This window comes from Barbus barbus, assembly GCF_936440315.1.
Source record: "Barbus barbus genome assembly, chromosome: 4".
NCBI lineage: Eukaryota > Metazoa > Chordata > Actinopteri > Cypriniformes > Cyprinidae > Barbus > Barbus barbus.
This window is the reverse complement of record NC_136732.1, coordinates 3,857,058-3,870,719: the sequence shown is the minus strand read 5'-3', so window position 1 is coordinate 3,870,719 and position 13,662 is coordinate 3,857,058. Positions and strand designations below refer to the sequence as shown.

Genomic DNA, 13,662 nt, shown 5'->3' with positions numbered 1-13,662 from the left:
CTCGGTCGCCAGAGCCCTCGGCTCCACCCTGTCCCCCTGGATCCTCGGCATCCCCCTGGCTCATTGGCTCTCCGTCTCTGCCTCGGGCTCCTCCACCACCTGCTCCGCCGCCATTGGCCGGCCCCCTGGAGTCGGCGGCCATCCCTCCTCCATGGCTCCTCCCTCCGTCGGCTCCACCGTGGGCCATCTTCACGGCTGTGGCCTGGGTCCAGCTGTGCGCCTCCTGCTCCGGGTCCCTCCTGTCTCTTCCCTGGCTCCTCCCTCCTTCGTCGCCTCCCTGGTCTCTGTCTGCCGTCCCCCTCCCAGGGGTCCGTCCTCCTCCTGAGCCTCCTCCTTAGTTCCTGCCCGTCCCTCCCCTTTGGATGTAACTACGGTGCGATGACGCACCTTCCGGGAGGGGGGCGGCATGTCAGGAGTATGGACTGTTTTGTGTGTGTTGCTCCCCATGTGACCCAGTTTCTCCCTCAGGTGTGTCTCGTCTTCCTCCCTGATTACCCTGTGTTTAAAAGCCCCCCAGTCCTTTCAGTTAGTTTTGTCGCTCCTTGAATTGTCTTCCCTGCCTGTTATGTGATGTCCTCTGGATATTAAAGACTCTCCTGTGTGAATTCCTCGTCTCCTGGCTTCCGTGCTTCCTGTGAGTTGTGACATAGTGGCATTCAAGTAGAAGTGTTGTATTAATCTCATTAATTGTCATGTGTAGCTTGAAGCTAATTGTAATTTCTCCGTTACCCATATACGATTATGTTTTATTACGTATTTTATCAAATCACATAAGTTTGTAAGAAACTGTTTGAATTTTCCCAAAAGATTTTTAATTATAGTAGTATAATGTACCACATGCTGATCAGAGAAATGTAGATGGGATGTAATGCCAGATTAAAGTAAAGCCACAATTTACTTAACAGTGTTCAGATCATATTTTTTCCTGACAAAATCAATATAATGCAATATTTCTATCTGCTGAATGTAAGCTTTTCCATATTCCAAGCTTGCCTGCTGCACTGGGGACATCACATGCATGGGCAAGTCGTGAAAATTATGAAAATAAATCTATAAATTATTTGATTGTTGGATTTTAAATTAGCGGTGTTGAGGCATCAAAAGTAACTAAGCTGTTTTATGAATGGTAACTGTAATATTATTACTGAAATCTTATTAGTAATTAGTTACACTACTAGTTACTGCAAAAACTATTATTATTACAGTAACTAAGTTACTAGAAACTAGTTACTGCCCATTGTGCCCAACACTGGTTGTTATACAACAACAGTATAATTACATGTGTTCTAAGACATGTATATAGTGTATGCCTTTTTAAAGACTATCAATGCATCCAAAATTGCATACTGTCTGAGTAGGTTCTACATTTGAATGTAAACTCACGGCAGACCGCATGACAATGATACCCTTGCCAAACTGACAGGCCAAGTTGGTCTCTTTTCTTTAGTCATGACAAAGTCCCATATTCTCATACAAAACGCAAAATGTAAAGTTCAGATTTTTGGCACCACACATAAAATTGAATCCTATCGGTTGCAAAATAGTCTGTTACTTCTTTTAAGCTGCATTTTTCCGTAAACTCTAGAAATGGATAAATCCAAACTTATGTTTAGGGGCAAACATGCTGTAGATTAGCCGTCGATTAATAAAATAAGCCATTTTCCCACAAAAGCAATAGTGGTAAAGTTTTTAAAGCCATGTTGTTTTTTTTACATTTCATAGGACTTTTTTTGTTTACACTGTCAGAAATTAAATATACTAAAATTGTATTTTAGCCCTTTACTGGGGCAGTAACCTCAAAGGTGCACCTATACCCCTAAAAGGGAGCATATTAGTACCATACAAGTATGCATGCTTTAAGGGTATAGATAAGTTATAAAGGTGCACCTAAAATAAACATGGCGTTACTGTTACGGGGCTGACGAGACGTGAGACATGCGGATCCATATGCAAAGCTTTATTAGAAAACATGGTCATACAGGCAGGGTCAGGAGACAGCAAACAGGTATGGCAGAGGCAAGACAGAGCAATCCGGGGAGCAAGCGTGGGTCGATGATCGGCGAACAGTATCCAAAGGGGCAAGGCAGAGAGATAATCCAGAAACGAAAGCAATAATCCAAACGGGGAGCGAACACAGTCCAAACGGCAAGGCAAAGGGGTAACTCCAGGAAACACGGGCAGGGTCAGACACGGCAAGATAAACAAGGCAAGACAAGACTATAAGAATGGCTCTGTAAAGTTGCTATCGCTGAATGAGTGATAAACGCTAACAATACTCGGCCCTGAGCAAGAGCAAGTCCCAGACTTAAATAGTGAGTGCGTGATTGTGAAATGATAATCAGGTGTGTGTGATGTGTGAATGGTGACAGCTGTGATCTGTGCAATGGATTGTGGGAAATGGAGTCCAATGTGCTGTGAGTGTAAAAGTCACTGTGGTGAACGGGTGACCTCTAGTGGTGGTTGACAGGGAGAGCATGGACCAGATTCGTGACAGTTACATACAGTAAGTACTAAAATGTATTATTATTATTATTATTACCATGGTAAATTTGTGGTTACTACAGTGTTACTACAAATACTGTGGTAAACTGTGGTTACTGTAATAAAACCATGGTTATTTTTTTAGAAGGCTGCCAGAATGCTGTACTCCTAAAGGTGAAACTTAAGCATATTTTTTTTTCTGACAGATTTATTAACAGCAATTACAGAACATAACAGAATCCATTTGAACTTTTAACAACAGTTTAAATTTACTTACACAAACTAGCCTATTTAAAATAAATGTTACATGTACACAAAAGTTTGTGGTTAGTACGATTTTGTAATATTTAATAAAGTTTAAATATATTGTAATAATAAAGTCTCATGCTCACCAAGGCTGCACTTATTGAACAAAAATACAGTAAAAACAGCAATATTGTGAAATGTATTTTCTATTTTAATGTAGGCTTATGTAACAGAAGGACCAGGCTCCTCCCAGAGCCAGTTACCCGCATTGAGATGGGCGGAGACTATTTTAAGTCAAGCAGGACCCGCCACGCACTCTTTTGCCCAGTTTCTCGCCCATTTTAAAGAGGTGTTTAGCAGCTCTCCCGGTGATTCTTCAGTTGGGGAACAGTTATATAAGCTTCGACAGGGTAATATGACTATTCATCAATACGCCCTGAAGTTTCGCACGCTCGCGGCCGCGAGTGGATGGAACGAGCCATCACTGATAACTGCTTTCCGGCAAGGCTTAAATACCCGCCTGAAAATTCATCTGGCAGCCTACGATGACACCTTTGGGCTAGAGAAGTTTATTCAACTTGCCATCCGCTGCTCCAACCGGATGCGGGCCTGTACATTGGATACCACGACCGTTACCGCCATTGACACTCCTCCGAGCCACCAGCCAGAGGTTAGACCCATATCTGAACCTATGCAGACTGACACTTTCCATTTATCGCCAACAGAACGACAGAGGCGAATTACCAATGGGTTGTGCCTGTATTGTGGAAGTTCTGACCATAGAATTCAATCCTGCACCCTTCGTCCGCCCAGGCTTTGGGTGAGTGGTATGCAACCTCACATACCCAAGATGAACCCCTTAACTACTTGTGCTAACATTGTCCTTGTAAATCACCTAATGCCAGTCACAGTCCTCTTGGACTCCGGATCAGCGGGGAATTTCATCTCGGGGAAACTCAGCCGGCAACTCCACCTCACACCCATTGCAACCGAAACCACTTACCAGATCCAGGCCATAACAGGTACTCCACTCACCCGTCGCCTTGTGAAATTTTGTGTCGGTCCCCTAGTGCTGAGAATGGGGCAGCTCCATCAAGAGAGTATTCATTTACTAATTTTAGAGGAATCCACTGTAGACATTGTTTTGGGTCGACCCTGGCTGGTTAAGCACAATCCAGTTTTATCTTGGATCTCTGGAGATGTTCTGAAGTGGGGTATTAACTGTTTCCCGCAATGTTTCCCACATATGCCAAAGCCATCTCCACGTCCAGTTGTTGAATTATCTGTGCAGGCCACGTCCATAGAGAGCCCTGTAGAGAAACAATCTGTGGAGGTTCCACCGGACTACGAGGCTTTCAGGGATGTGTTCTGTCCCAAAAGGGCATCTCGGCTACCACCTCATCGGCCATGGGACTGCGCAATCGACCTCGTTCCGGGTGAACCAGTACCACGGGGAAAAATTTATCCCCTATCACTTCCCGAGCAGAAAACGATGGAGGAGTATATTGAGGAGGCACTCAAACAGGGTTACATCGTCCCTTCCATCTCCCCTGCTGCTTCGAGTTTCTTCTTCGTGGCCAAGAAGGACGGAGGGCTCTGTCCATGTATAGACTATCGTAAATTAAATCTCATCACGGTTAAATATCGCTATCCCCTTCCTCTTGTCCCTGCAGCGTTGGAACAACTTTGCGGTGCCACCATATTCACCAAACTGGACCTCCGCAGCGCGTACAACCTCATCCGCATCAGAGAGGGGGACGAGTGGAAGACCGCCTTTGTAACCCCTACTGGGCACTATGAGTACCGGGTCATGCCCTATGGGCTTGTCAACGCCCCATCTGTCTTCCAAAGTTTCATGCATGAGGTGCTCCGGGAGTTCCTTCATCGTTTTGTAATTGTCTACATTGATGACATTTTGATCTACTCCCGGAGCCTGGCCGAACATCGCCACCACGTTGCGGAGGTCCTTCAGCAGTTGCGGAAACACCAGCTCTACCTCAAGGCAGAAAAATGTCTATTTCACCAACCATCCGTACACTTCCTTGGATATATCATCAGTCACGGTGGCATCCGCATGGACAAGGGGAAGGTGGAAGCCATCACATCCTGGCCTCGACCCACCACGATCAAGGAATTGCAGCGCTTCCTGGGTTTCTCAAACTTTTACAGAAGATTCATTGCCAACTATAGTTCAACCACAAGCCCCCTCACTGATCTCCTACGAGGAGGTAAGAAGTCCCTTGCCTGGGATGTGAATGCCACCAATGCCTTCAACCGTCTCAAAGAAGCCTTCACTACCGCACCACTCCTCGTCCACCCCGATCCAGAACTGCCCTTCATCTTAGAGGTGGACGCATCAACAACTGGAGTAGGTGCGGTATTATCTCAGCAGCAGGGGAAGCCTCCCAAGCTCCATCCATGTGCCTTCTTCTCCAAGAAGCTCAGCCCGGCGGAGAAAAACTACGACATCGGCAACAGGGAGCTTCTGGCCATCAAGCTTGCCCTGGAGGAGTGGAGACACTGGTTGGAGGGGGCAGCTCAACCATTTCTCGTGCTCACAGATCACAAGAACCTCGAATATCTACGAGACGCCAAAAGATTAAATCCACGCCAAGCAAGATGGCGATCCCAAGCATTGTTTTTCACCCGTTTCAATTTCCAAATCTCCTATCGTCCAGGATCCCATAACGCCAAGGCGGACGCTTTATCTCGTCTTCACACCAAGGAGGATTCTCTCGAGGAGCCCGAAGGTATCTTGCCCTCCAACATCATCGTAAGTCCCATTGCTTGGTCCTCTCCTCCAGTGGTCTCCGACACTCCTCCTGCCAATCCGCCGGGCTGCCCACTGGGTCGTCAGTATGTTCCCAGGACACAACACACTTCCCTCATCCACTCCTCTCACACTTCACTTGGTACTGGTCACCCAGGGGCCAACGCTACTCTCTCGCTGCTGAGCGATCGCTTCTGGTGGCCGAACATTGCCAGGGATGTGAGAAGGTTCGTTCAGGGCTGCCCAGACTGCGCCATATCCAAAAGTTCCCGTCATCTCCCTTCAGGCAAGCTGGTGCCCTTACCCATTCCCAACCGCCTGTGGTCACACCTGGGAGTGGATTTCATAACTGATCTTCCACCCTCCGACCATAATACCTGCATCCTCGTCATCATCGACAGATTTTCCAAATTCACCCGTCTCGTTCCTCTACCTGGACTCCCCACTGCCATGCAAACAGCAGAACTTTTATTCAATCATGTATTCCGTTACTACGGCCTCCCTGAAGATATAGTCTCGGACAGAGGTCCACAATTCATCTCCCGCATATGGAAGGCCTTCTTCGCTCTCCTAGGTGTGACCATCAGTTTGACTTCAGGTTATCACCCTCAATCAAATGGGCAGACTGAACGCAAAATCCAGGAAATTGGGCGCTTCCTGAGAACCTTCTGCCATCGCCGCCAGAATTCTTGGAACCAGTTCCTAGGCTGGGCCGAGTATGCCCAGAATTCACTCCGTCAATCTTCTACTGGACTCCCTCCCTTCCAGTGCGTACTCGGTTTCCAGCCTCCATTGTTCCCCTGGTCCGGAGAACCTTCCGATGTGCCTGCGGTCGACCACTGGTTCCGAGAAAGCGAGGGAGTCTGGGACTCAGCACATCACCACCTGCAACGGGCAGTACGCAGGCAGAAGATAGCCGCCGATGCTCGTCGTTTAGTAACACCCACCTATCTGCCTGGACAGAAGGTATGGCTTTCCACACGAGACATTCGGCTACGCCTGCCCAGCCGTAAGCTGAGTCCCAGGTTCGTTGGCCCCTTCACCATTCTGGAACAGGTCAACCCGGTCACTTTCAAGCTTCAGCTCCCTGCACAATATAAAATTCACCCTACTTTTCACGTCTCCTTACTCAAACCACATTACTCTTCTGTTTCCCCAGAGCCTGGTCCGACCGAGGAACCCCCTCTCCCACTCATCATTGATGATGGAGCCATCTACAAGGTCCGAGACATCCTAAATTCCCGGCGTCGTGGTGGGAGACTAGAATACCTCGTGGACTGGGAGGAGCGCTCCTGGATCCCCAGAGATGATGTTCTCGATCCCAGCCTTCTGGGTGATTTCCACGCATCCTATCCGGATCGTCCTGCACCTCGAGGCCGAGGCAGACCACCATGACGCCGAGGTCGGCCCCCAGGAGTGGGCCGTGGAGGGGGGGGTACTGTAACAGAAGGACCAGGCTCCTCCCAAAGCCAGTTACCCCGATCCACTTCACCTGAGTTTTTAATCACCTGCACCTCATTATCACCAGCCACATATAAACTCAGTCACCTAAGTCACCAGTTGTCCGATCTCCGGATTGCTACATGGACCGTCTCTGCTTCCCATAAGCTGAGTATATCTACCTGCAAATAACTTACCTGTCCTTACTTACCTTCTGCCTTGTCCTCTTCCAGTCCTCCTCCTCGTCTGTCCCCGGTGGCTTTGTTGAATCCTCGGATGTCTCTGCCTCTCTGACGCTGCCAAACTCCAGGATCTGTCAAGACAGAGAGACTGATTGTGATTGACATTCCTATTACTTTAACCTCACGAATTGACACTCATCAAGTCCGAAGAATCCGCACGATTGCTATTTGCTGTTCACCCTGTAAATAAACACCTTGTGATTTCACTTACCTCTGTGTCCGACCCGTTCCATTACAGCTTATTTTAAAAATGTAATTTAAAATGCATCTGTGATCAAAGCTGAATTTTCAGCATCATTATTCCAATCTTCAGTGTCACATAATCTTTCAGAAATAAATCTAATATCATTTGCTGCTCAGGAAACATTTCTGATTATTATTGCTGCTTCATATTTGTGTATGAATCATGATGCATTTTTCAGAATTAATTTTATATAGTATTAATGTAATGTAATAATGTGGCAATGGTTTCTTAGGATCTACTTATGCTTCTGATGCTTTTGGGAAACGCAGCTCTATTTGTACAAACACTTTTCTAAACGACTCGCTGCCTCGCGGAGCAACTGGGCAATCAACCTTCTTTCCGCCATGATGGATCTACAAACTCCCGCCAAACTGTTGCACTTACCTATACCTTCAATGGCTGTTGACACCCTCTCGTTAGCATGTTGAGCTGAGGAAAAATAAATACGGAACTACATTCAAAAATGAATAATCATTTGATGGGAGGGGGGGAATAAAAAATTAAACTCTCAGTTTAGCATTTCCTTTAGAATTTTTTTTATTCCCCCCAACATTCGTTTAATTTATTTAATTATTTTTAAAAAATAAATATTTTTCTCGCACATTTAATTATTTATATATTTATTTATACAGGAATATGTGGATTTATATATTTATGTATTTATTTGCACATTTATTTATTTATTTATCTATTTATGTATTATTTTGTGGATTTATTTATGTATTTATTTATTTACTTGCATATTTATTTATTTATTGTTTTTGCAGGTTTGGTCCTCCATAGTCCAATGGTCCCAATATATATATATATATATAAAAAACCTTGAATGCAAACATTTGTTCTAAAATATAGCTTAAAGAACAGTTTAAAAAATGTGGTCTGCTCTAATATAAGTTCACAGGGCCGTGTGCAGTTGCAGGCGTTATGCAAAAGACATTGATCACATTCTGAATGTTAGTCTACTGTAAAATTATCTGTCTTACAGTTTTTGTCAGTCGCTTTGGTGCATTTCTCAAATCAACCTCAATATTTGCAAAGAAGTATGTGCATTTCTCAAAACAATTTGTACAAACAGCACCACACAATGGATTACCTACAAAAGCCTGTAACTTACTTAAAATCTTTAGTTCATGTCTCAGAAGTATTTATGTCAGTAAACATATTGACATATGTGTCATTCTCCACAAACAAGATAGTCAAAATGTTTAGTCATGTCAGTATAGCAGTGCACTCTGTTAGAATTACTTGATGTAAACTATGGCAATACTTTGGATTTAAGTAGCTGTATAGAAATCCAGAAGGCTGAAACTTTTCCCAAGAAGTAACGCCATGAAAATATTGTGCCCAAACACACAGAAGGCCCTGGAGCTCTTGTGTGAAGAGCAGCTGGGTTCCCCCAGCCATATTATCATCCACACCGGCACCAATGACCTGAGAACCCAACAAGAGAGAGTAGCTACAGCTCTCGTTAATGTAGCAGAGAAAGCATCCCATGCATATGTATCTTAAACGCAGGGATACATGAAAGAGGAATCAAATCGGTATGCCGCGCTGTCTGAAACACGTCTCTTGTGCGCGCTGTACTGGCACACACCAGAAGCGCGCACAAGCATAGAGACGTGTTTCAGATAGCGCGGCATACCGATTTGATCAACTGCAATACGTTTAAGCCCTAATAGCCTATATGACAGATCAGAGCAATCTTTTACTTACTAATTTAACACTGTGAAATCGTCAAATTGCTACTCGATATCAATCGCATACAACGAAAATACAGAATAATTAGAAAAATCATATCTTTACACATTTTCCCCAGAACTTTCTGGCGACCCGGTAGGAATTCTTCCACGGCCCGGTAGTGGGTCGCGACCCGGTGGTTGGGGACCTCTGCCCTAAAGGACATCGCACTGAGCCGCAGCTCCAGCGCACTGCAGCGACCCCGTGGACACCCCATAGAGTCACTACAGAGACACTAGGGCTGGGCGATAAATCGATTTTATCGATTAACTCGAATGTGTAGTTTACATCTATTTGTTTGAATGAAAATCGTTTTTCTTTTTAACATCCGCCGACGCTCCCCTCTGAGCTCCAGTAGTTCAGAATGAGCTCAGCCCTCCCCCCCGCGCCTTTGCCATATAGGGTTTGGCCGATGGCTGATAGACATCATGATGTTAAAGGCCTAACTTTACTTCGTTTTTGTACGCGAACGCGCAGCCTTTCAAAGTTTACTCCATTTGAAGTTGTACGTGAACGGAGGCAGCCGGCTCACGCACTCTAGAAAGCTTCAACCATGTTCAGTGTCTGCTCTATTTTTCCCCGTTAAGTCATGACTGATAACAAATATTTTTTAACTCTTTTAAATCAAAGCTGAGCTGTCTCATACCCTCTCGCTCACAAGCGCTTGTCAATGTGAGCGCCTGTTGTTGCAGTCTCAGCTATTTTGATGTCCGTCTCTTTAGTTTCTGTTTCAACTGTGAAACAACGGCCCGGAACAGTGTTACCACCATTACTGTTAAATAACTTCAGTGCGCATGTCTGAGCCTAGTATGCTCACTGATATTTAATACTGTTGAATGTTTTGTTTGCACTTTATCAGAACTACCTCCCATCAAGATGTTAAAACTTGTGTATAAAGAAAACTTATCAAAAAGGGTCACATCATTTTATGTTTTATGTTATGTTACATTATGTTAAGTTACATATTCACTTTTTACTATGGCAGGGCCTGCCATCTTGTCTTTTTGGCTTGTTGTTTCTGATTGCACTTTAATCCCAAGGGGGAAATACAGATTAAATCCCAGAAGGGAAAATCAAAACAAAATGAAGTTAAAACTTGTTTTGAACAACTTCTTTGTCATCGGCAGATTGATTTTAAGTAGGGGGGGGGAATCGATTTAAATCGTAAATCAGATTTTTTGTTAAAAAATCAGGGATTTTTTTCTTAGGCCATGTCGCCCAGCCCTAAGAGACACCCTTCAAATCACCGCCCCCTCCACCGGAGGAACCCCACGGCAGGCTCTATGCATCACCCTGGAACACACCGCATCACCAGACCTGCAGCTCCTTCACCCCATCATTCACATGAACATCAGCAGGAACAGCACCCAGGCATCCAGAGCTACGCCGAAGCAGCCAGCAGATCACTGATAAACCCCAGCACAGTCCACAGCCAACCGAGTCCTTCTCAATCCAGAGACCTCAGAAACATCCAGCACATGCTGACTCTGCTGTGCTCTCACCTAATGGGTTAGTAGTGACTTAGTGGAAAAAAGAAATATATGGGTGTACATATGTATCTATACAAAATAACCTCTTAGAGATCTCATATTATTTAATGTATTTTTTTTTTTTTAAGTAAAAAAAATCTATATATGGATATATTCTCAGATATGTATAATAATATTTAAAATATTCTACTTGATCTGTCAATTCATCATACTGATGTTTGTCTTGTTTTTGAAATAATAAAGGTGATTAATGGGCTCATATTCCTTAAAAATCTCCTGTTGGAATATTCAAGGACTTAGGTCCTCCATTTTTGGTGTTAAGAGCCAACATTCAGATTTCAAAATAGAAATTCAGAATTCTGACATCATAATACTACAAGAAACATGGAATGTAAGAGATTTGTCCACTGGCTGCCCAATTGGGTTTAGAGAAATCATTTTACCATCAACCAAACTGAGAGGGGTGACGCAGGGCAGAGACTCAGGGGGAATGCTGATATGGTACAGAACAGAACTCATAGATATCAAATCTAGGAAAATCATACATTTGGCTAAAAATTTAAAAAGATATTGTGTCCACAGACCGTCACATATTCTTGTATGCCACATACTTACCCCCGGCTGAATCTCCCTATTACAATGAAGAAACCTTTTCTATCCTGCCAGACGAGATCAAAGACAAAAGGAAATGTTTTAAGATGTGGCGACTTAAATGCCAGAACTGGAAATGAACCCGATTTTGTCAACACACAAGGAGACAAATATATTACAGACACCTGCCACTCTCTGCCCTCATATCACCTCAGAAAAAATGATGACAACTTCACAAACAGAAGTGGGAAAAGCCTACTACAGCTCTGTCAATCACTGGGCCTGTATACAGTGAACAGTCGCATACGAGGAGACTCTTTTGGTGGTTATACCTTTAATTATTTTCTTGGTAACAGTACTGTAGATTATTTAATCACAGACATTGATCAAGTGCATCTCAGAGCATTCACAGTCAGTCCTCAAACACCTCTGTGAGACCACTGTAAAATTACACTCCATTTAAAACAAACTCAAAACAATCAAATATGCAGACAGCCCTCTTATTTACTAAAGCTACATAAATCCTACAAATGGACAAAAAACAGCAAAGAAAACTATCAAAGTGCACTAGAAAGTCAAACTATCAAATTATTATTGGACACATTTATAATTAAAACATATCCACAAAATAAAGTAGGCATAAATCTGGCACTAAAGGACATTACAGATATATTCCACCAATCAGCATCCATGTGCAATTTGAAAAAATCATCAAAAAGAAAACCAAAAAACACCAATGAAAAGTGGTTTGATGATGAGTGTAAAAGAATTAGAAGGACAGAACGAAATCTATCAAATAAAAAACACAGAGATCCTGACAACCAAGAACTCCACCTTCAATATCACGAAGCTCTTAAAGTGTACAAACAAACTCTAAAAGCAAAAAAGGAAGAGCATACAGAACAATTATTTCAAACAATGGAGGAATCAATAAATACCAATAACTTCTGGAACAATTGGAACACTCTCTATAGACCACAAAAGGAAGAATTGGCCATTCAAAATTAAAACATATGGAGGACACACTTTGAAAATCTGTACAAAACAATTTAAACAAATCCTGCTCGAAATTAAATAAAAACCAAATTAGAAACCTTGAAAGAAAAAATGAAAGACAATCAGAATCCCCTGGATTTCCCAATCACAGTAAATGAGCTAACAGACAGACTACATGCACTGAAACCCAACAAGGCATGTGGCATTGATGGAATATTACATGAAATGATCAAAAACACAAATGACAAATTCAAAACTGCAATAACCAAATTATTCAACATTGTTTTGAGTGTAGGATATTTTCCAGACACCTGGAATCAAGGCCTAATTACACCCATCTTTTAACAAGGAGACAAGTTCGAGCCAAGCAATTACAGAGGCATATGTGTCAGTAGCAACCTGGGGAAAATATTCTGTTCGGTTATTAACATACGATTACAAAACTTTCTCAAAACCCACAAAATCTTGGAGAAATGTCAAATTGGATTTCTGCCCAATCACAGAACATCTGACCACATTTATACCCTCCACACTATCATTGATAAGCACGTACACAAAACAAAACCAAAATCTTTGCTTGCTTTATTGACTTTGAGAAAGCTTTTGATTCAATCTGGCATGAAGGACTCTTTCTAAAACTACTGGAAAACGGGATTGGAGGGAAAACGTCCGATCTAATCAGTACCATGTATAAAAACAATAGGGGGAACAACCGAACAGAATTTCTCTCTCAACGACGAGGAGTTAGACACGGTTGCCCATTGAGCCCCACTTTGTTTAACATATATATAAATGAATTAGCCAAAGAATTAAACAATTCGACTGCCTCCGGCCCAACCCTAACTGAATCAGAAATCAAATGTCTCCTCTTTGCAGATGATTTAGTCATTCTGTCAAAAACAAAAGAGGGACTACAACAGCTCCTCGACATCATAGAGACATTCAGTCAAACATGGGCTCTTAGAATAAATCTAACAAAAACAAAAATAATGATTTTTCAAAAGAGACCCAGGTGTAAGGAAAATAAATACACTTTCAGAGCAGGAAACCAAGTCCTCCAACACACCCATGAATACACCTATCTGGGACTAAAAATCAGCTCAACAGGAAACTTCAATCTGGCTGTGAATGCACTGAAAGCAAAGGCACCGAGAGTCTTCTATATGATCAAAAATACAATTCAGTATGAAATTCCAATTCAAACCTGGCTAAAAATCCTAAAAGCAATAATCGAACCAATTGCACTATATGGCAGTGAGATATGGGGACCTCTAAAAACCCAAGATTTCTCTAAATGGGAAAAAGAAGAAATTGAAATTATGCACACCCAAATTTGTAAAAACATCTTAAAAGTTAACAGAGCGACCCCAAACAACTCGTGCAGAGCTGAATTAAGAAGATGGAGCTGTATTTACACCTGAGAAG

General features: G+C 43.1%; 1 protein-coding gene across 1 annotated transcript in view; it reads left to right on the top strand.

The window, feature by feature from the left end:
- The window catches only part of LOC306866526 (NACHT, LRR and PYD domains-containing protein 12-like), a 422,442-nt gene that overhangs the window by 390,009 nt on the left and 18,771 nt on the right, over window positions 1-13,662 (top strand). The gene's annotated exons all lie outside the window — the stretch shown is intronic.